This window comes from Podarcis gaigeae (genome assembly GCF_964106915.1).
Source record: "Podarcis gaigeae genome assembly, chromosome: 2".
NCBI lineage: Eukaryota > Metazoa > Chordata > Lepidosauria > Squamata > Lacertidae > Podarcis > Podarcis gaigeae.
The window spans coordinates 62,146,591-62,171,003 of record NC_139679.1 but is presented as its reverse complement, the minus strand read 5'-3'; the positions used below and the strand labels follow the sequence as shown (position 1 = coordinate 62,171,003).

The window sequence follows — 24,413 nt, the reverse complement described above, 5'->3', positions numbered from 1 at the left end:
TCCATCCACCCAGTATTTCCTTTCCTCCTTTTCTAGAAGTTTTCTAGCCTTTTCTTGTCATTTTTCTCTGTTTGCTGATTATCTTTGTTCATTTGACTAGATCTGCTGTTTCTTACACTGACCAGTTGCCAAATATTTTCTTCTCCTGCTCTTAAGAAAGAGGCTACAGGAGCATTAACAAAGTATACAAAGTTCCAAAAACAAGTACAGTTGCCTCCCTTTGTAATGAGAGTCTGCCTTTCATTTATCATCCAGTTGACTCAACTGTTTCTCTCAGCATTTCAGTGCTTTCCTCTATGTAATCCCTTGTGGCTCTCTATCAACCCAGTGCTGTGCTCTATTGTAGAAAAGGCAACAGAGCATAACATCAGGACTAGATTCCCAGAGCTAATGCATAAGGCTATTTCATCTGGGTTTTGCAAGAAGCAAGCTCTGTCATGTATTCTGGGGGCATTAGGGGCAAATGGTACTGATACTTCAGGAAACCATCTGAATAGCCAAGGATCAATTTACAGGAGAGCTGTTTTCAACTAAAAATTAGTAAATCCTTTTGCAAGCAACTGTTAATTGTAGCTCACTCTTCCTTCTTCAGCCATAGCCACAAAATAATAAGGGGCCAAATGCAGAACCCTTTCCCAATGAGAGCACAACACAAATTTCTGGATGGGTAAGTTGCCATAGCAAATAGAAACGTAATTGCACATATATTTAAAAATGTATTCCAAAAAGGGAAAAGCAATCCCCCAGTGGTGGATTTGCTGTCAAAATCCTTGATGGAGAATCATGCTGTTACGAAGCCTTTGCTTCACAGTTTGATGCTTGCATTGCAATTAGCACATCCTGCATCACAAGAGCCAGGAACTTGCTTCCGCCTCCTTCCCTGACACTGCAGAGCAAACCTTACACAGAGGCAGAAGGCAACCCTGTAGCCCAGTAGACAGGTAAGGTGAACAAACCGAGCAATACCTGGGCCACCTGAGATGCTTAAGGAACAGCACCTGTGGGCATTTTAGCTATGAGATCAAGCCTTTCATATTTGTATAAAGCAGCTAGAAAATATTAACATGATGCTCTGTAGTTTCGAGGGTGGAAACTGCTATTTAGAAAGGAAAAGAAAAACAAGTGCCAGTGCTCCTGGGTCTTGTGATGAAGGTGCTAATTGCAATGCAGGCATCAAACAGTGAAGCAGCCAGATGGATCTTGCTTCAGACGAGCAGCATGGATGGATGCCATATGAAACTGAATGCAGGTGGTGATGTATAGTCCATGTGCAGCAGCACATTGTGTGCCTTGGCTGCTATCCAGTGTAGCAAACCATAGACAGGGGGGTTTGTACTGGTGTATGGGCAGGGGAGCAGTGACATAGGGATATTTCTGTAGCATCAGCACAAGCTGCCTTGTGGGTTCATTTCCAAGACCAGAGCTTCACATCAGTTTGTGCCTGGGTGCAACTGGCCATTTTTTGCACGGCATAAAAAAAAGTGCTTCCTTCTTCCCTCTCATGTGTCAATTCCATATTCCGAAATAGGCATGCAAAATTTGGAGGCAATTTCAAACCAGATCAGATATGAGACGCAAACTAACAACAATTTTTGTCATCACAAACTACACTTATGGCAACTGGGAAAGAAGAATCTGTCCAAAATAGGGAGGGGAAGAAGGAGAATGAAACCCAATGGCATATCCCTGGTCTTCAGACATAGTTTGCAGATTCACTGCTCACTAAGAACTAAACCTGCTGCCACTTCGCAGTGTGTTACCGACAAGTGTAAAGGCATTGGGATGGCCGGTGCTTAATCATTTTATTCAATTAAATTGTATATCTATTAATTTGAAAGAAATTAAAGAACTCTCCCAGTCTGGCTACCCATATTTGCGTATATTGTGTAACTGAAGGGCCTCACCACAGAATTTCTGGCAGTAGGCCTATATATTGTCTCACCAGTTTCCCAAGGCGGCTTATTCATGCCGACTCAAATTATGCATAATAAACACCATCACTTCAGTCCTCTTTACAGAGCTAGAGAGGCCGAGCAGCTAAGGAGTTCTGAGTCTGGCTAGTTCCTGACTGCCTGTAAACCCTCTACGTTCAAAATGAGTGCTGTTTATTGCAGAGCTCCTACATGTGTCACCCTTGGGGGTGCAACGAGGAATGTGTCCTGGGCAACATGATTCCTACTGTGGAGGGGCGAGGGAGGTATGGCGGTGGGGGCAGATGTCATAGGCGAAGGGGATCGAGATACGGATATGCTCGTACCCCTTCCAATCTGCGCCCCATCCCGAGAGATGAAGGTAGGGTGAGCAAGGATTACTCACCTCCGTCACTGGTGTTGTGCAATGCCAGGTCTATAGGCAACAAAACCGCCACCCTACGAGATTTCTTCACCTCGCAGGGGGTTGACCTGGCATGTGTGACTGAGACCTGGGTACGCGAAGGGGATACTGTTACCTTACGAGAGATGGCGCCTCCGGGTTTCTCCGTCCTCCACCAGTCGCGGACTGTGGGCCGGGGGGGAGGGGTGGCGTTATTAATCCGGGAAGATTGTTCATTCAGAGCTCTACCATCGCCATCGATCCCCGGCATTGAATGTGTTGGTCTAGTGTGGGGCTCCGAGGTGAGCTTGGCTGTCTGGCTGGTGTACCGGCCACCTAGCGCACCAGCAGCCACTCTGTCAGGCCTGCTGGAGGCGGTGGCCGGCTGGGCCTTGGAGTTCCCTAACCTATTGGTATTGGGAGACTTCAACATCCATGCTGATGCCACTCCCTCCTCACAGGCTCTGGACCTGGTGTCTTCCATGGCGACACTAGGGCTCTCCCAGTTTGTTTCGGGCCCCACACATCAAGCAGGCCACACGCTGGATCTGATCTTTGGCGTCGGTATAGATGTGATCATGTTTCCTTCGATGAAGGTGCCATGGTCTGATCACTATGCCCTGAAAGCCAGGATTGACGTTCCACCCCCACCCTGCTAGATTCCGTCAAGCCTTGCGGGACCGTTCTCCCCCTGGCGACTCATTGACTGAGCTTGTCGAGGCCTGGAATACCCAGCTCCTGGCAGCCATCAATGAGATCGCACCTAAGCGCCCTCTGCGACCCCGCAGAAACCGGGCTCCCTGGTTTACCGAGGAGCTCCGGAAAATGAAGCGGGACCTCAGATGGCTAGAGCGAGTATGGCGGGGTGCCCATGACGGAGCTTCAAGAACATCTTATAGGGTTTTTATGAAAACCTACGAGATGGCAGTGAAGGCCGCTAAGAAGTCCTACTTCTCAGCCTCCATTGAATCCACTAGCTCTCGCCCGGCGCAGTTATTTAGTATAATTCGGTCTTTAACGTCCCTCGAAGGACAGCCAAATTTAAATAATAATTTGATACACAGCTGTGAGGCATTTGCAAGCTTTTTTGCGGAGAAGGTCCTGTTGCTCCGCCATGACCTCCCTGCCAATTTGGATACAATAAAGGAACTGGAGGCCCCTCGACTGTCCTTGGGTTCAGTATTGGACCACTTTGACCGGATATCCCCAGCCGATGTGGACAGACTCCTCCGAGCTGGAAAGCCCACCACTTGTCCTCTCGACCCGTGCCCGTCCTGGCTGATTAGAGCATGTCCAGATGAGGTGCGGACCCCCCTGGGGGATATCATCAATCTGTCCCTTGGCACTGGGACATTCCCAGGGGAACTGAAGGAGGCAGTGGTGCGTCCGCTTTTAAAGAAAACATCATTAGATCCCTTAGATCTATCCAATTACCGCCCGGTTTCGAATCTTCCATTCCTGGGTAAGGTGATTGAGAGAGCGGTTGCTGAACAGCTTGGTAGGTTTCTGGATGAAACATCGGCTCTGGATCCATTCCAGTCCGGCTTCCGCGCTGGTCATGGGACCGAGACGGCTCTGGTCGCCCTAACAGATGATCTCCGCAGGCAGCTGGATCGAGGCGGGTCGGGGCTGCTGATTCTTCTAGACCTGTCAGCAGCCTTCGACATGGTCGATCACGAACTCTTGGACCACCGCCTTGCCGATGTGGGGATCCAGGGCACAGTCCTTCAATGGCTGCACTCGTTTCTCTCTGGTCGGGGACAGAGGGTGGCGCTTGGGGGGGAATTGTCATCCCGCCACTCCTTGGTGTGTGGAGTGCCCCAGGGTGCAATACTCTCCCCGATGCTTTTTAACATCTTTATGCGCCCTCTCGCCCAGCTTGTCCGGAGTTTTGGGCTGGGCTGCCATCAGTATGATGATGACACCCAACTCTATCTGTTGATGGACGACCACCCTGACTCGGCCCCAGACACACTGATAAGATGCTTGGAGGCTGTGGCTGGATGGTTACGTGGGAGTCGGTTGAAGTTAAATCCTTCGAAGACAGAGGTCCTCTGGCTGGGACGGGACGACATGGGACTGAGGGGGCAACTCCCATCTCTTGCGGGGGTGCAATTAGTGCCAGCACCGTCCGTTAAGAGTTTGGGTGTAATCTTCGATACCTCCCTCTCCATGGAGGCGCAGATTGCAGCTATAACAAAGGCGGCATTTTTTCATCTCCGCCAAGCTAAGCAGTTGGCTCCTTACCTCTCTCGCCCTGACCTAGCCACTGTGATCCACGCAACGGTCACCTCCAGACTGGATTATTGTAACTCGCTCTACGTGGGGCTGCCCTTGAGACTGACCCAGAAACTCCAGCGGGTGCAGAATGCCGCAGCGAGACTCCTTACGGGGTCTTCGCTTAGAGATCACATTCATCCGGTGCTATACCAGCTGCACTGGCTCCCGGTGGAGTACAGGATCAGGTTTAAGGTGCTGGTTTTAACCTTCAAAGCCCTATACGGCCTAGGACCCTCGTACCTATGGGACCGCCTCTCCTGGTATGCCCCACAGAGGAACTTACGGTCTTCAAATAAAAACACCTTGAAGGTCCCAGGCCACAGAGAGGTTAGGCTGGCCTCAACTAGAGCCAGGGCTTTTTCGGCTGCGGCTCCAACCTGGTGGAACGCTCTGTCACAAGAGACAAGGGCCCTGCAGGACTTGACATCTTTCCGCAGGGCCTGCAAGACAGAGCTGTTCCACCTGGCCTTTGGTCAGGGCGCAGCCTGGCTCCCTCCTTTGGGAATCTTTACAAAACTTTAGTTTATGGTTGCCATCAATTTTGATTTTAATTACTTTTTATAATGTTTTTATAATGTTGTACTGTTTTAGTGTTGTTAGCCGCCCTGAGCCCGGCTTCGGCTGGGGAGGGCGGGATATAAAAAAAATATTATTATTATTATTATTATTATTATTATTATTATTATTATTATTATTATTATTATTATGACCCTTTCCCGCTCTTCTGCTCCCCAGCCCAGCAGAAGAAAACAGCAGCTGCCCCCAGGCTTAGGGCACCGTCGTCTTCTTCTTCCACATGACCGAGATGGGGTTTTTGTGAGGCAGCCAATCAGCACCTGTCCTAAAGGCGAGAACCACTGAAAACCCGCAAATGGGGCAAAAGAGGGCGGCGGGCCGGAGCTGGAGCTTGTAAGCCACCGCTTTGCGCGGCCTGCACCTGCCCGCGCAGGAAGGCGGGCGGGCAGGCGCTCCCCTCCCCTATTGGCTGCCGGCGCCTACAACGGCACGCGCCCGCGAGCAAGCCGCGCGCTCCCCTTCCGCTCAGTTGAGGTGTCTTTTAAAAAGGCGGGAGGGCCCAGCACCGTGCCGAGCTTTCTGGACGCCGCGGTTCTGGCGCGCGGCAGCCAGGCGGCGCTATGCGCTCCGCTTGGAGCGGCGAGGTGCGGCATGCAAGTGGAGAAACGCAGCCTCTTGCAGCAGCAGCAGCAGCTCGATAAGCGCCGTGGAAGCGGATGGAATAGTAACCGGGCACGGGCGGGCGCCTGAGGAGACAGCGCGCGCGGAGTTTCTGGGCACCTGAGCAGGAGGAAGGAGGGATTCGGTGGGGATTGTTGCAAGCGGCGGATGCGGCCGAGGATTTAACCCCAGCTGGGACTTGCTGACTGCCCTCGACGCCCATGGCTTGGCACAGCGGGGCGGGGAGTGCATAGCTCCGGTGAGTGCAGGCGGCTTTTTTCGCTTCGGACTTCTTCTCTCAGACTGGGAAAGTGGGTGAGCCGAGGAAGGAGAGGTCTTCGTTTGGGGGGCGCATTCGAGATCCGTTTCTGGAAACCGAACGCGCGCGCGCACCTTCCCTTCCTTCTGTCCAGATCCCACCTCGTTAGAAGAAGGCAGCCCCGCTTGAAAACTCCGAGCGGCTGGGAACGTGCCGAGCCTTTCCTGCCTTCCGCAGAGGCAGGTTGTTGCCGCTCCGGCTTCGCGCTTTGGCTCGGGTGGGCGGCGTGGCCTCTGGAGGGGACTCCGCACCTTGCGCAGGGGGAGGGAGCGAGCGAGCGAGCGAGCAACCGCTCGGCTGGGCAGGCGCGGGGCTCGGAAGCGGCGTTTGACCACAGGCCAAGCCCCGACCTCGGCCCGGTGGGCACGTCCATTCCGGGGCATAATAGACTGATCCAGGCATTGTTTGGGGCGGCCGGGGGCGGGCACGCAGCTGAGGAACGTGGCGGGCCTTTTAACCCTATAGCCATTACTCAACGGCGCAAACTTTTAATTTAATAATGCACTTTCCAATCGATTGGTGCTTGCAGCCCGAAGTGAATTAGCAAAAGCGAGCCGAGGGTGGGTGTGTTTTTTGTTTTGTTTGCGTTCGTCTTCGAGGTTGGTGGCGGCGATGGGAGATGAATGAGGCAGACCTCCTGGGTGTTCTCAAGGAAGGTGATGGGAACTCCTTCCGAACTGTGTGACTGGAAAACCCGTAATGCATATTGAATTAAGTTAAATCAAAGCGGGGATCGATCTCCGAGCTGCTGAACTAGGGCTATAGGCTCTTATTGCTGTGTAGAATTAAAAGTTTCTGACCCCAACCCCTTTTAAAGGTTATTTAAGAAGTGCTGTCCTATAATATAATGCACGACTCCTTAATTCAAAACGCTGCGCCTCCATCCGTCAGGCTGGACAGCCCCACCGGGATCTTTAGCTCTGAGCCGTTCGTCTGCCAAACGCCAAGCCCCAATTATTTGCAGGTGGGCTTGGGAGTGAGCCATTGTGTTTTCACATAAGAGTGTGCCATAGACTTCTATATACCTGTGCCTTTCTTTGAGTCTTTTAACACCTGTTAGGCACCCTGCTTCTAATCGCATTATGCGGAAGTAAACACAACGAAGTCACGGGGACTTGCTTCCACGGAAATGTGTTTCAGGCAGGGCTGTTAGGAGAGACATGCCAATCCAAGTATTTGTGCAAAGGGGAGAGATGTGGCTGCGACCAAGATGTGTGTTAAAGGATATCTAGCTTACAAAAGATCACCATAATACTAACTGGCTGTGATCTCTGCCTTGGTCTGTGTGGTGCAAGCCCTTTTTAACAGAAGCATTAGGAGAACAACATCCAGTCGGTTTGCACTGATAGAAATACTATCTTTATTTCTGCTGTAGATCGTAATTGCAAGCAGCTTATATTTCAGCTTTGAAACATTTGTTTCACGCTAAATCCTGACATGTACAGAGTCAGGTCAGGTGTGATTTTTCCAGAAACAAAAATTGATCTGAATCTGACTCAGCTGTTATCAGAAAGCACAGGATAATCCCTCCTCCCTCTCACTGGAACTGTGCCTCTGGTTTGCAGACAGCTGGATGTGTGTTCCTAAAAATGGCATTTTATAGGATCATCAGAATAATCTATTGGTGTTTTTGAGGGGAATATTTTAAAAATACACACATGGTTACATTCTGAAAACAAACCTCTGGATGCATGCTTCTAAATTCCTCGTTTTGCTATGCTTCTCAATATGAAACCCCTCTCCTGTGTTTTCATAATTTGGTATGGTATGAATTCTGTAAATGGTGTTCTGCAGAGATCTGCTTAACAATGTGAGCAGGAATAGTAATTACTACTGCAAAGGGCCAACTGCCCTGTATTTTTAGTGGCTACTTTAATTCTACACTGAACATAGTGGAAACCTAGAGTGTGGGGTGATATGTGCAAATGAGCTGGGGTCACATCAGAGGTGTTCTGATACAGTGAGGTTTTTGCCCATATATTCCTTTCATTTCTGACTGAGCCCTTGTTTTGCTAAGCGATTCAATGCTAATCTCATACACTTGTTGCATAATTATATGGGTGGGGGGACATCTGGCACTAAACATTGCATTTAAGGGTGACTTCTTTCCCTTAGCGGTGGGTTAGGTCATGAGATTTGTTCCGGCTGGATTCCTTGATGATGTTATCAGGTGTTTTTAGGACAAACTCTCTTTAACGTCATGTGAAAGAATGTAACTTTTATGTTTGAGGGAGAGAAAAATAATGTAATTGATCTCTTAAATGTATTATGCATATGAAATGTCATACTTCTATCCATGCAACTACATGCAAGACGAATTTCCCCCTTGCATTTTTTAAAATCTTTGTTTTTATCTCTATGTTCACACGTATGGTTTCTAATGGTTTTCCCAGGGGTTGCCAATGTGGCCCCTGTGATGGGCACAATAGTGCCCCTGAAGCTTTCCTTCACTGCCTACAAAGTCTCTGAGCACCTCTACATTCAGTGCCCCCTTAATCATGAGCTGGGAAGTGTAGTCACTTTCCTTCCCCCCTTGAAAAGTACATTGAGCTGAAGGAGGTATTTATAAGGGTGATGATGCTCTTTCCCACTTCTTTTAGCTCTGTGTACTTTTCAAAACTCAGATTAATTATGAGTTTTGTTTGGGATCTGACTTCTATCCAGTGCCCACAGCTCTTACTCACAAATCTGACTGCTCCTGCAACCTAAAAAGGTTGGCAAAACCTGACTTTACTATGGAAACCAGTGTGAGAAATAAGCTCCAGGGGCAGGTGAGGGTTAATTCTGGCTGCAGTCCTCTGCACACCTACTTGGATGTAAGAAATAACCCACACCAATTCTGAGTGCATCACTGGGTAAGCACAGTTCTCTCCCCCACTCTGGGTATTTATTCATGTGAGAATTCATTTGTAGAAGATACAAATATGTTTAATGTGCAAGGTTATTTATGGAAACGTGGATGATGCAAAAAAAAAAAAGTCATCTGCACATAATGTGACAGTCTATACAGTTGTGTGCACAGGTAAGCATAGATCCCCTTAGTGCCTGCAGACACAGAGGAACAGTTACTCCCATCATAAAATGCGAGTTAAGTGAAAGCTGTGCAAACAAGCCATAATTATGCCAATAATAATAGTAATAATGGAAGTGTGTGGGTGCACATAGTGGAAGTGAAATCGTTTCCAAAGGAGTAAAACAAAATCTGAAGAAATTGCTCTGGTGAGGAAATGTTATCTTTTACTTAATGTTTAATGCATAGAGTATTCGGTTGCAATGGGACTCCCTCTTGAGAACCCTGTTTGTGTGGGAGACGGAAAGCATTTTTCTCCATGTGTTCCAAAATGAGATGCACAGATTGGTTCTTCCTAAATTCTGCTTTTTGTAGTCACTATTGGGAGATTCAAATGCCTGACTCCTACCACCCCCAGACACTCAAATGTTACATATAGAGGTCATGAAGCTGTGTGGGCAACTGTCACCTGCCGCCACCATGCCCAATGCCTCCCCCCTTCACTAACCATGTGTTCATTGCACTTGAAAAGGGATGGACTCTACACTCATATTGATCTATGTGCATAGAGCTCCACCCACCATGTGTGTATGAGAGGTCCTGATTATCCAGGATCTTTCATTGTGTGGGGTTCTACATGTGTAACTCTATAACCTCCACAGTCCCATGGCACATTTGAGGGGGACCATCTGATTCCCCCATTATGAATTGCACAGCATCAGCTGATCCATTTGGAGGTGGTGGGAGGCCACCTTTTCCCCCAATCACCAGCCTACTTTCTATGTTAGTATGAAACTGTATTTTCATACTAAAGGCAGAACTAGCCAAGGAGGCTCTTGGGGGTAAGTCTATCTGGACCAAGCTTGATTTTGCCAGTGGTCTCTGATGGAAGAGACAATCCTTTCACAGCCATGCTGCCGCTTGAAACTTTACAGGTTTATAGCTGCTTTCTGGGCATGATGAAAATGTATCTCCGTATACGAAATGCAAACAAAAAATTTCCTGCACTGTTAATAGATTTAGCCAACTTACATTTCTTTCTTTTCTGTTGCTATAATTCGGCTATCTGTACATTGGTTGCCTTTGTTTAAACAAGGTAATATGTTGACTGTATTTTATTTTCCTCATTATGCATGAGTGCCCTGCACATCTTATGACTTAAAATACCACCACCAAGTTGAACGCTACAAAAGGAATATATTTGGTTTTGGACTCTTTACCATCCCTGACCACTGACCATGCTCACTTGGGCTGATGAGAATTGCAGTTTCACATTGGAATTATTCAGGTTGGAGTTCTTATACCTCTCATTTCTCTAAAACAAAAAAACAAAACCACACATACACACACTCTAGATAGCCAGATAATAATGGCCTAGTGATTGTCCACTGAAATAGAGCCTCCCTAAGAAATCTCCTCTGAAGAAAGCAGTTACTTGATTTGGGGATAGACTCTGGCTCGGTAATATGGCACATATTTTTGATACAGAAGTTCCCAAGTTCAATCCCTGGTAACTCCAGACAACAGGATCATATAACAGGTGATGGAAGGCGTGAGGACTTGGAGAGACACTTCCAATCAAAGTAGATAACAGTGGGCTAGATGGATCAGTGGTCTGACCTGATGCAATGCAGCTCCTTAATCTTCCTTCCCTAGCTTGGCTTATGTGTGTGGGTGCTTGTCAACTGAATCACTGTTGATGCTGTGATGGTTGCGGGCATATCTACTTCTTGTTGTGACATCTAATAGCACTAGGGGCCAATGGTGTGTGTGCACACTTCTATTTCAGAGGCGTTTTGCTAGAGGATTATAAAGCATTGCCTGTCAAAGTTTAGGAAGGTCTGAAAAATCATGTTAGTTATGATGGTAGCATACAGATTCTAGTTAGCTTTCCAAGCAAATAACACACACATCCATCTTTATTGGGGCAGGGTGTCCCAATTTGCTGCTTGAGGTGAAACAGGATGTGTCGCCTTGGCCTGCTCTGCTGCTAGTGCTGCCATCTTACCTGCTGCCACTTCTCTGCCCATCCTGAAGGCTCTGCTGCTGGTAAAGAAGTGGCTCTAACATTGGTGCCAATTTTGTGTGAGATCGCGTGATATCTTTCATTCTCTGCAGAATCTCACACAATTTTAGATGTCCTCTACAGCTTCACAACTAAAGTGGCTAAAAGGGCAGCGCTTCTGAGATTCTCTGCCTAGTGCAACCTAAGTGGTCACACTCCCTTAAATCCACCTTTGCTTTAGTGTTCTGTTATTCCATGAAGCCAAGTTTCCTTAATGATCCACTGCTGAAAAGATTTTGAGTCAAGTTCAGAAAATATAATTAGCACAAGGTTGATTTATTTAAAAGCCCTTAGGAATAATTAAACAGTGCTAAAGTTCTGGATGATTCAATCTGTTGAGTGATACTTGAGGAGTTTTTCTTTTAAGTTATTCACTGATTTAATATTGTTATGAGATTTTTTTTGTGGGGGGAGGGTTAGGCTGAATGCCTGGGCTCCCTTCTAGTTCCTAGAATAGCCAAGCTGACTTCCTGCTGAGATAATGGGAGCACAAAGGAAGGGGTTCTGTGCGAGATGGTACAAGTACTGTGCCTCAACTCACAGGTAGTTAGAAAGACAAAAGGCCAGAGTGGAGCAATGTGAGCTAGAAGCAAAGCAGCAAGCTGGAAAGAGACAGTGAGAGTAATGCTGTGAACCCCTCCATTGTAAACTCAGGGTGTGTGTGTGTAAATAAACCACATACAGTGGTACCTTGGGTTAAGTACTTAATTCGTTCTGGAGGTCCGTTCTTAACCTGAAACTGTTCTTAACCTGAAGCACCACTTTAGCTAATGGGGCCTCCTGCTGCCGCTGCGCCGCTGGAGCACGATTTCTGTTCTCATCCTGAAGCAAAGTTCTTAACCTGAGGTACTATTTCTGGGTTAGCGGAGTCTGTAACCTGAAGCGTATGTAACCTGAGGTACCACTGTATTATAGAGACATATCAGTCCCCATTATACCTCATTCCAAGGAAACCAAACCCTGGGTAAGTGCCTGGAACTCCTGGAATCTGGCACCGCCTGGAGATTGGGGTAGCATGCAACAGTATGGTGTTTCTTATATGTAACACGTACAAGACTTAACTGAAATCAAGCTTTATTCTGTGGCCCATTGATTACCACAGGTTTTCTTGATACGTATGCATTTTAAAATGATATCTTTCCATAGCTGGAAGCCAGTTTTGTTTGTATTGTTAATATTGATCAGACAAGGAGTGTTGCTCAAGCAAGTCAGACTTCCCCAAAAGCAAAGTTTTTTTTAAAAAAAAATAGAATACATAATTACCCTGTGGGCCTTATTGACACAAAATACTGGCTAAGATGAATGCTTTTCAATTTTAGTATTAAGTATTTCCCCGATACTATTAAACCAATTGTTTCAGGGTGAACATGATAACACACTTACCATTGTCACACAGATTTGATACAGGGCATAAATGAAAGTGCACCCAGGCTAGATTTACTGGGGGTGGGGTGGGGGTGGAACCTGGAGCAAAAAAATTCACTAGTCTTCCCCATAACAGCATGTAACTGCAGTAGCTCCATAACACTGGAGAATACTATACTATAAGCATGAAGGGGATAATTAAAAGTGCAAGGATGAGGAGGCTGTGGGCATGAGACCAACAGTTACTACTTGAGGAAGGAGAGGGCTGAGGAGGAAGTGATATTTGAGCCCTCCCCCCAAGATCTGGATTTAAAGACCAAAACCAAAAACAGGGAAAACCCCAGGGGCAGGGAGTATGTGTAAAAATGCAGAAGAATTGTTAAGAAAAAAATACTGCTTTGTTTATTGTCAGATTGCTTGTTTTTTATTTATATGTCGTCCATCTGACTGGGTTCTCCAGCCATTCTGGGGGATGACCCCCCCCCCAAATAAGGACATTGAAGGGGCATAGGTCATAACCCACCTGGTTGGCAAGTTGAGTCAAACTATGATCACAGAAGCTTAGTTCTGGCTGGCTAGTGGTGCATGAAGGCCAACAGTAGTGTTACCAGCTCTTGAAATGAAAGATTCTGGTACTTGAGAAGAGTCTTCGCACAGATCTGGGACAGACCCCAACAGAAAAGCTGACATGGACCTTTTTCATGTTATTGCATGTCCCAGCCACCAAGCATACCATCCGTATGAGATATAACGTCGCCGTGCATCAGCCCCCATGTTTCCAGACTACAGCTCTGCCATAGTAAGAAAGAACTAACAGTAGCCACAGAGCAGGTAACTCAATGAGCGAGGCAAGCCATGCATACTTGGATCAGGTCACATGCATGCATCATATGGTAAAGAATTAAGGCACCCAGGAAAGATCCTTAAAAAATTTTTTTATCTGTTTTAAAGGTACAGACACTTCTCACAATGATGTGATACTGAATTGGATAAACCACTGATCTAAAGCAGCCTCCCCTGACCTGGTGCCTTCCAGGTGTTTTGGACTACAACTCCATCAACAGCACAGTAGCCAAGAGTGGGATTTGTTTCCATTCAGTTCGCTACTCAGAATCACACTCCCAGCATCACTTCCCCTAGTACTAGTGGAAATCCCATTTTTTCTTCAAGTTAAATGTTCAGATTCTTCTTACTTTAATTCAATGGGCTTTTCATCTGGCTCTGCATTGACATTTGACTTGAATATTATGGAGGCTGATTTACTGAGATGAACACCATTTTTACATCTGGATAAGTACTACTGGGGTTGAGCTTGGGTAATTTAATCATGCCAACCATTGGAATATCGTTTTCTTTTTCTGGATAATGAGTCTAATAACAGTTTGCATAAGTATCAGGGGTAACCTGAAGCCTAATGACTGTTTGCACAGCATTTTGTAGATGAAAGGCATCCCATGTTAATTAAGAGAGGGATCCCTGATGCACATAGAGGTAACACGCTTACCGTATTTTTCACCCTATAGGATGCACTTTTCCCCCTCTAAAAATGAAGGGGAAATCTGTGTGCGTCCTATGGGGCGAATACAGGCTTTCGCTGAAGCTTGGAGAGCGAGAGGGGTCGGTGCGCACTTACCGCTCTCACTCTCCAGGCTTCAGGAAGCTATCAGCAAGCCTGGGGAGCCCGCGGGAGTTCCCGCAGGGCTCCCTAGGCTGCGGGTAGCAGCTTGGCGCGCGGGGTGCCCTGAAGAAGAGCACCCCGCGCGCTGGGCAGACATCCACAGCGTGGAGAGCCCTGCGGTAGTTCCCACAAGCTCGGGGGACAGCGGGGAGGCGCAGTGCCACCATCTCGCTGTTCCCCGACCTGGTTTGGGGGGGGGGAATAAAGGAAATTCTCCCCCCTTATTTCCCCCCCCAAAAAAACTAGGTGCATCCTATGGGACGAAAAATACGGTATATTAAATGTTGTTTACATTAAATACTTTGGTTAAACATATCGGAAGGGTTTGTTTTCTGTATCTGAGGACTGCAGGCTTCATCATAATAATTTCTGGGAGCTATGGCTTTTATTGGTTTTCATGACATTTTGTGTAGGCATTGGAAGCTTTGATGGTGTAGGGCAGGCATAGGCAAACTCCAGCCCTCCAGATGTTTAGGACTACAATTCCCATCACCCCTGACCTGTTCTGTTAGCTAGGGATGATGGGAATTGTAGTCCCAAACATCTGGAGGGCCGGAGTTTGCCTATGCCTGGTGCATGGTCTCAAGGCAGAGAACATGGTGGGAGCAATGCAGCCTCTAAAGAGAATTCTTTCTTTTTTGAAGATCACACCATCTTGGATCATGAGTGCAACTAATCCAATTGAGAGTGGTTATCTGGCCTGATCCCCCCTCCACTTAAATTCTCTTCCCTACCTTATTTAAAGGGTAACCAAGTGAAAGCTGCCACCACCATTAAACTCTCTCCCCTTGCCTCCCTCACTCTTATGTGCTTTTCTCCTTTCCATCCTCCCCCTGCAAATGGCCCCAAAGAGATCAACTGAAAATATCAGCACAGCGCTAGCATAAAGATGGGGTGATCTTGCTGTCTTGCTGTCTTCAGTGGTCCTCGCTTGAACCTCTGTGGGCGGGGAGTGGGCACCTGTACTGATTACCACTTAAGTAGTGATTTCATTTAAGCTATGACAAACACTATTAATAATCAATTTTTTAAATACTGCCCTTCCTCTGAGGATCACAGGGCAGTTTACAATATAAGAACACAAAAGTACACCACATAGTAACAACTAAAAGCAATACTCTGACAGTTTAAAGGGGCATGAATTGATTAATCAGCTGAAGGTCTGGTTATAGAGAATCATTTATGCCTGGCACCTAAACATACGTAATGAAGGCGCCAAGTGAGCTTCCCTGAGGGGGAACATTCAACAAATGAGGAGCCACCTTGATTTTTATATCCAATCCTCATTTCCCTATAAGTTTAATACTGTCTTTCTAGCTTGGATTATGGAGTTGGCAGCCTGTGTTAAGACCCTAAGGAGCAATCTTCCACATGCTTGGTCACTTTGGCTGCACCTGCCCCCCCCCCCCAAGATGCAGGGAAAGGAAGGAGGAAACACAGGCTGAACATCACACAGTGGCAGCTGTGGAGTTTGTTGGCAGCTGGGTGGTGGTGGTGGTCTCTGTATAAGTGATTTCTTTTTTGCAACGAACAATGCTAGGGAACAGTGACAGCAGTAGCCGGTGTGGTGGGGGAGAGCTGTGGAGCCCCTTCCTGACAGTGGCATCCCCCCAGTTGCCCATCTGGCCCAGGGGTGGGGCAAGGCAGGGCAGTGGAAAGGCTGGGGCTGTATAGGTGCTGTATTGGCTCCACTGGTGCCTCTGCACAGGTCTAGCCTCACCACCACCCTGCCTTCTCCAGCACCATCCAGATAGGGATGGGGGAGAACGTTGATTCAGTCCACAATGATAGGTGAACCTACCTAATTTCCACTTTTCTGAACAACATATGAACCAAAACCAACCCATCCTTTGAAATTTGCACATCTCTGAATTTTGCAACAGAGTTCTCTGGCCAAGAAATGCATGCAAAAGGCATACGCTGGGATTAAGTGTGCTAAAAATGCATATATTAGTGAAACATAACCTACAAGAAACGCATTCTGTCAGGGAAATTTGCTTTGCAAAAATATCTGTATTGAGAGAAAATCATACTAAAATGCTGGTGGAAATTGTGAACTGATGTGGACATGTGGCGATCTGAGCTTACGGTAAATAAAAGTGAGAAACAGAGAGAAACAAAAATTGACAGATTCACCCATCCCTGACTACAATTGGAGCTCTGATTCTTATTTTGGGAGGGCAGCTCTACTCTACTCCATTGACTGCTACTTAACAGCAAACTCACCCCCCCCCCCAGGTTAAACTCACAGTCCCTAAGATTCCCTCTTACTCAGAAGTAAGAGTAGTGAGAAGGGTGATGGCAAGAGAGAGAGAAAGCATGGCATGCAGCCTGCCTTTCAGGGCTGGTGCCCAGTCTTTATTAACTGTCCTGGTGCAGTTAATGACTATGGTAGTACTGTGCTGTGACAATGCTTCTTTGTACCTCTGTGCTTCTTTATTCATCATCGATTGGTACCATTATCAAGACTCCTTTCCATCTTGGACGGAGTGGCATGTGTGTAACTTTGGAGCTGATGATGCAGGTAAACCTTAGGGCAGTGAAGGATTGGATCTAATGGATATTCACTCAGCCATCTCTTCAGTCTGATCTCAACATTGTCCTGCGGCTCTGTGTTCTGTACTTGAGGATGGCAGGTACTGAAGCAGGCAGGAAATGCAAAGGGGGGGGGCAATACGTTGGTCAGTCTGAGCCAGCTTTAAGGCTGGTTGGCACTGAATGATATTTGCAGACAACACCACATTTATATATTAGGCGTACTTCAGTATTGAGCCAACAGCTAGTAGGCATATCATAGCTGTTTCAGATTTCTGACATTTAACTAATGTCATTTGTGACTCAGATCTTGCATTTTCTGCCTGGTTTTGTTTAGTTTTTATTTCAGCACATTCTGAACTGTATATAAATAGAGACTGGCTGAAAATTTAAATGCAGAACTATCCAGCTGGCATTTTTCTCACACTGCTTGTGCCTAGCGAAGTATGACTTCCTGACCACTATGGAAGGGGTTTGCTTTCTTCCAGGACCAAACTGGGTGGTATAAGAAATATGTGGTCATATTTCATGTGCCTTTTACAAAAAGAAAGAGATGGCAGTAACATGGCATTCAGGAACAGGGTGATGGCATATGGGAAGGAGAACCAGTGTGCTATAGTGGTTACAAGATCAAACTAGGACCCAGGAGACCAGGGCTCAAATCCCCACTTGACATAAAGCTCACTTCATTTTTTAGAAACACATGCCAAATCCATTCTCTCTATAGAAACTTCAATTTGTCCCCTTCTAATACTTTATAAGACCCCCCCCCCATAGCTGATTTGGGGCACCAATTTGTCACTACGTCTGAGGAAAAGGTGTCAAAGAATAGGTTTAGTTGTGGAGGACCTAAGTGCACATTGTGTTATGAACTGGAGATTAATCTATCTATTGTCTTCCTCCATTAGCAGTCTTTAAAATTAACAGATTCTTTACATTCGTTGCTTGTTATGTGCATTGAATGGGCTCTTGGTTTTCCACCCCGTCTAGTAACAAAGCTTGTCTGTCAGTTTGAGAATGTAGCGTGTTCCTCCTTCACACTACTACTAAGGCAGTTAACACATTAGAACCTGATTGCTAGACAGTAATCCTTTCTAAGGTGCAAGCTCTTCTCTTGAACATGGAATATGTGCTTACCTACATGCATCTTTGCTGCCTATTTCCTCCGGAGGTCATTCATGACAAAAACTTTGAAACTGGGATTATGAAACGTGACAGCAGCTCTCATCCTGCAGATCAGCTTCATCCTGGCTTCTGCCACTGGTGCATTTTGTTTGCTAGGGTGATAATTACATCTGCTGAAAGCATTTCTGCCCTACTAAAAAAATAGCTGATTGGATTTCAAAAGAATCTCATTTGAATTCTGAACCAAAATATAGCCTTTCTTGCCACTTACACATTTCTTTGCTCATTCAATCCACACACATTTGTCCTTGCTTACAAGGTTATCAATTAGCTAATATACATATTTTTAAATGATTGGTATTTATAGTGTTGCACGCCACTCCAATCTGAATGGTGCAAGATTCCAGGGGTTCCAGGCACTTACAGAGTTCACATTTCTTTCAGAATGAGACACAGTGGAGACTGGTGTCTTTATGATATAAGATTTATTTACACATATGTGTGATCACGTTTCATGTGCTGTTTTTAAAAAAGGAAGAAATAGAAAGGGGGAAAACACTTGAAACTACGATGGAGGGGTTCATTGCATTAACACCCCCAAAAGGGTCTTGTTTCTCCCACAGCTTCAGCCTTGGCTCTGTCTCTCTCCCTAGTTTGCTGCTTTTCTTCTGATTCATATCTCTGCAACTCTTAACCTTGGCTTTGTCCACAAGTTGAGAAAGGGGCCCCACCCATTTACCACCTTACACAGAGCCCCTTTCCTTTCTTCCCCCGTAATGGCCCATCACCCAGGCAATTGCTTCACCAGGAAGCTAGCCTGGCTTATATATTTAACACTTGCTGGATTCAGGGGCTAGAAAGGTCTTAGCAGACCTCCTGCTTCCCTGCCTCAAACACATATCTGTAACATCCAATGAGGTCTGCCCTCATTGGGACTTCTGGTTTCTATTCTTCCCCCTCCACACACCCTGCTCCCCCAAAACCTGCTCTTGAGGGGTCCTCCAGATCAATGGAGAAAATTTGAGGGGCTGGAGGGGGAATAAAAATAATAAGCCTTTGCTGCATAAGCAGACACTTGCTTGTACTACATTGGATCTTTCCCCATACCTTGTAGTTTATGGGAGGAATTCAGCATAGTGCCATTACCATTGTTCCATCAACACAAGGTTTTCAGCTTGCCAGATTGAATAATCTCCCTCCTAGTGCTATCCTTGGGGTTCTCCTGACCCTACTGAGACAATTTCCAGAGGCACAGGGCAGGAGGAGAGAGATGGGCAGAAAGCACCGTTGCTCTAGCGAACCTCTTTGTGAGGGCATCCACTGACAGGACTAGTTTGTTGAAAGTTCATGCTGCAGTGAAAAAAGAACTAGGACGGCAACAGAAAAGGGCAGCAATTTTTTTTTAAAAAAATGCTGACTTTCTGACGTGCACTCCAGATTCTTCCTTTGTAGATGTAACTTGAATTCAAGCTGGGAATGCGGAGGATATTCTTTTGCAGACAAGGCTCAAGCTGTAGTTGCGAAGGAAGAATGATCCCTTTACATCCCTGGCTTGAATTCAAATGATATTCCTTTGAGTTGAAGCTGCATCTGCAAAGCAAGAAAGGAAAGAATTGGGAGTGTACATAAAGTGCACTCCCATCTCTTTCCTTTGAAGTTGAATCACTTGATGTTATCATGATGCTAGGTGATTGAGAGTGGGGTGGCGTCACCCATTTGTTGAAGTTGCCCATGGTGTATGGATGACCTCAGGATCTGACCCACTGACTAGATCTCTGCCCCATCCTGCCTTAAAGATACATTTAGGCTTTCCAATGATGTTTTGGTGCAATAAATGTCATGTTTTCAGAGATCAAAGATGATAAAAATTCAGGTGTTATGTGATTAGAATAACATGGAAGTCAGGTCTAGGCATTTTAGAGGGGAGGCAGTCAGTCAGTCTTACATGGCATGTAGATTTTTATTTGAACACGCACAGAAGAATGCATGCATTTGAAGTAATTTTAGATGGTTGTAAGTGAAGACATTGTGACAACTGCTGTCAATAAAATGACATTTGTTCTGAGGAGCAGATGGTACTCTGGAAGTGACAAATGGATTCAGTTTGAGTGCAACTGAAACATAGCACTAGATACGTAATCGTAAAATCCCACTGAAACTCATGAACCTGTACAATTCATTTTATATTTAAACATACACAGGTCTGCATTTAGAAATATCAGCAACTCTATGAATGAAAGCCCTCTTCAATCAACTGCCATCCATGCACTTGGGTGGGTATTGGAGCAGAGGGCACTGGTGCTGCCGGCCTTGTCCTGGATAATCTTGGTGGCGTCATACTTTGCTATGACTGAATTTAGAGCCCCATGCAAAACAACAGCCAAGCATTGCTAACTGAACACCAGGGAATATAGGTGAAAACTTAGCTATTGGGTTTCTGTGTGTGGATGAGAAGGATGGAGAGAGTTACTTGAATTGGCTTAGAGGGATCGGGACCATCTGGGCATAAAGATCAGCAGTCTCTCAGGCATTTATACAAGAGTGGGAGATAGGAAAGGAGGCATCTTACAGGGGAGGAGTGCTGGAGGTGTCCTCACTGATGAGGATAGTGCAGCTATTTGGGAAGTGTCCCTCCATCAGCATGGCAGTGGATGAAGTCCACTTGCTGCAGCCTTCCTCTGGCAACTTCCTTTGCCTCTACATAGTTGTAGATGTCCTTTGTGTAGCTCGGGAAAATGCTCTGTGTGGTCGCACTCTCTCCAGCTGCCATATTTCCAGCATCCTACTTTGGATTTAGATTCAGGTCAAGGTAGAATCCTGTTGGCCATTCATTGTGTCTCCTGATCTCTGCTGGGTTGGTAGCTACTATCTGGAATGGCAAAACTGCAACACAGCAAAGAGTAGACCAGTAGCTGCCTCCCTCTGGCTTAGCAAATACGATCAAGCCTCCATTGAACTAGTCTTGTAACTCTGGAGCAGGGTAAACAACCAAAGTAATTTTCTGCCCTGTGGTATGTGCTAGGGTGCAGTTTCTAAATGAACTTTTAAGTTCCATCTGAAACTGCCACATCAACATGCTGGCTTCCTTGTTTGGCATGTACTTAAAGCTGGAATATAAATGGAGTTGAGTACTTAATGGAGTCTTACAGAGGTCATGCTTTTTCCCCCAGAATAGCCTGTCAAGCCAGATTTGCAATTTTATTTCCTAAAAGCCATTTCAATTCATCAACTTTGAAATTGAGTCCATTTACAAATAAGCATTTAGGTCTACACCTGGCAAATTCCAGTAGGTCTCTGAATGAGCAACTCACAAAGTACAGAGGTAGTATTTAGAGACAGAACAAATTCACACAAAAACTTACTCACAAATTGACTTTTGCAATTTGGAGCTTTTCATTTCTCTCTCTCATCTCTCTCTCTCTCTCTCTCTCTCTCTCTCTCTTACACACACACACACACACACACACACACACACACAAACAAACAAACAAACACAATGCCTTCCCATTTCTGTTTATCATCAAGCTTGATCTTCTTTCCCTTCCTTCCATGTCACACTTTAGCATGACCAAGAAGCAGATCCAAATGGAAAAGCTATTCATGGAAGATGCATTGGTTTTCTCATTGCCTTTGGTGAGCTCAAGTAAATGGGTTGCAACCAGAGATGCAGTTGAGAGCAACCTTTTAGAGGCCCTGTGACAACGGATCAAAATAATAATGATCTGATATTGAAAGAAAATGACAATCAAGTTTTCTTAGTTCAATGCTGTCCTGTTAGAGCACGCACATGAGAAACCTCCAGAAATGAAGCTTTCTGTGAGTTGGTGTGTTGCGAGTTCCCACCGACTTCAGAGCCTAGTAGAATATTTGCGAGTAGCCAAGTAGAAGTTTCAAGGTAAATTGTGAGGGGGGGGGCTAAGATTTTGACTGCCATGGGGCCTCCACAGGGTTTAATCCGGCACTATTGCATTGGTTTAGCAGCTGCACAATGTCATGGTTCTAGACCAGTGTTTCCCAACCTTGTGCCTCCAGATGTTTTTGGCCTACAACTCCCATCATCCCTAGCTAGCAAGACCAGTGGTCAGGGATGATGGGAGTTGTAGGCCAAAAACATCTGGAGGCACAAGGTTGGGAAACACTGTTCTAGACTAATAGCCTCTGCTGCTTTCCAGGGCCCTCCAGTAAGGACATTCCACCCACCTCTCCCCCACCCCCAAGAAACACAGCTGTAGAGGTTGCTAACTCCTCAGTTACTGACGCATACTGCCACTGTCTGAATGTGTGTTTACATTTAGCAGTGGTGTTGGGACTATGTCACGGCCCCTTCATGTGTGTGAAAATGGAATGGACAATTGTCAATTTTGAGGGTTTGTCTTGCAGAAGGGGAAGTAATTTGGCTGCAAAACATTTCACACCTCCCATTGCAACGCTCACAAAATGGCTAACTTTGAGCTAGGAGGACCCTGCAGACTTCACTCCTTCATTTAGTAACACCTACGCAGAAAACTGCTTTCAGCTAGTCATTCAGCAGTCGGTGTTGCTCAAAATGGTTACGTTCCCCCAGACATTGTCTGATGCTCTTGTTGTAATTCTGGAGCCTTTTATCACTGTTGGCAGCTTTTGCTCTGGCTGCACATTGTATTTCAGTATGACACCATCCTGCTATGAAAAGAGCTGTAATAATACATTAATGCGTACTACAAGCGCTAAATGCAGCCTCATGAGTGGTTCATATTCCAAATGGCCAAGCACTGGTGGGGATATACAGTGATTATGCATAAAACAGCCATTGTAAAGCCTCCAAAAATCAGCCTCTGACACATTTATTATAGCCCAGTTTTTTGATCAATTAAATTTAGCTGTGATGTTTTATCCAGTATATAAAACAGATTGTATAATTTTACACTGGTATCATTAACATGAGGTTGTAGATCCGTGGTGTGCCACACTGGTATGGCTGGAGAGGATGACAAGTGTGGTGGGGAGATTCAATGACAATAAAGAAAGAAATATTTAAACATTTCATTATAGTACAATAAGCCAAACCTTGGCTTGGCTGCCATGCTGCACTGACCTGACATATCCAAGGAGAAGCAAAGTGGCTGCAATTTGTGCCTGAGCCTAGCCGGTAGGAAAGAACTTTCCGCTTGTTGTTTTCCAATCAAAATGTTCAAAACCCAACTCTGCAGCTTCATTTTTAGGATCCCCTTGTCTTTTCTTTCCACGGCTGGAAAAGCAGCAGGAGGGGTGGTTTTGAAAGGGGAAATGGCTGTCAAGGAAAGGGTTAAGCAGCTTCACCACGGACTGCAGTGGTTCTCAAAGGGTGTGGCAGGAGAGGATGGCAAGCGCAATGGGAAGATTCAAGCTCGATCTACATTATATTTTGGGAAATTCATTTTCTTATGTAGCTGCATTATTTTATACTTTCTGGATGTCCCATGTTCATATTGTAAAGTAGATGTGCTCTGTGTTATAAATAAAGCACTGCTAAGAGTTTTTTATTTTTGTTATTCAGTGTCTTGCTTGTCAGTAAACAATTCAGTGTGGCACAATTTTTATTCTGAAAGTGTGGCCCATGGAGAACGTGTGAGAACCAGATTTACCTTACTGGCTCTCCAGACCTAGTACAAAACGGTGCAGGGTTCACAGTAGGTAAGTACTGGTTGCTTGGGGGCTGTGTGCACACCATACATTTAAAGTGCATTGCTTCCCCCAAGAATCCTGGGAATTGTAGTTTGCCCCTCACAGGGCTGCAATTCCCAGCACCCTATAGTTTTGAGGATTCCTTGGAGGAAGTCATGAGTTTTAAATATATGGTGTGCACTCAGCCACAGTCTGACAGCAGCACCCTAACCATGTCTATTCAAAGGTAAGGCCTATTGAACACAGTGGGACTTACTACCAGGAAAGTGAGGTTAGGACTGTAGCGGAAATCTGCATCAAATCTGCTATGGTATTTGACGAATCCAGTTAATGCTAATATGCATAACCGGCCTCCATCTGTGCTACAGGGGATACAGTTTGATACCACTTTTGGTGTACTGATTTGATGGAGCATGAATACAGGAAGGGCATTAACAAAGGGTTGTCCTTTGGTCCACTCCCTTCCCCTGCCTCTGTTGTTTCCTTTGTTTCTATTTTCTAGGGGGAAAGGTCCTCAGTGTACAGACCAACCTTCTCATTCTTTGTGGCTGGGGAGACCTAGGCTCAAATCCTAACTCAGCATCAAAGCTCACTGGATAGCCATGGACCAGTCAATAGCTCTCAGTCTAGAAGACAGGAGAACTTTGTAGCCTCTGCCTTGAGCTCTTCGGATAAAAAGTGGAATGGAAAGGTTGGAAATAAATATATTTGTAAAATGCCATGTACATGGAAACAACATAACAGCAGCAGCAACAAAATATAATTAATTGAAAGAATCAGATAATTAAAAATCACACATAGTAACACATGTTTTAAAAAGATGGGGGTGAATTTAACAACCCTCTTGGGGGAAAAATAAGGCAATTAAGGTACTACTTAATATATATTACTTTGCGAATATCTA

At 45.8% G+C, this 24,413-nt stretch overlaps 1 protein-coding gene across 3 annotated transcripts in view; it reads left to right on the top strand.

Moving 5' to 3' along the window:
- The first annotated feature begins 880 nt into the window (after window positions 1-880).
- Window positions 881-24,413, top strand: part of RASGEF1C (RasGEF domain family member 1C) — a 101,176-nt gene continuing 77,643 nt past the window's right edge. Inside the window, exon 1 of one of the 3 annotated variants that reach the window (XM_083728567.1) lies at window positions 881-941. The gene's annotated coding sequence lies outside the window, so the exon portion shown is untranslated. Of the gene's footprint in view, window positions 942-5,619; window positions 6,029-24,413 lie in introns of those variants that run through there. The other 2 variants (XM_083728568.1, XM_083728565.1) reach the window with 2 other exon arrangements.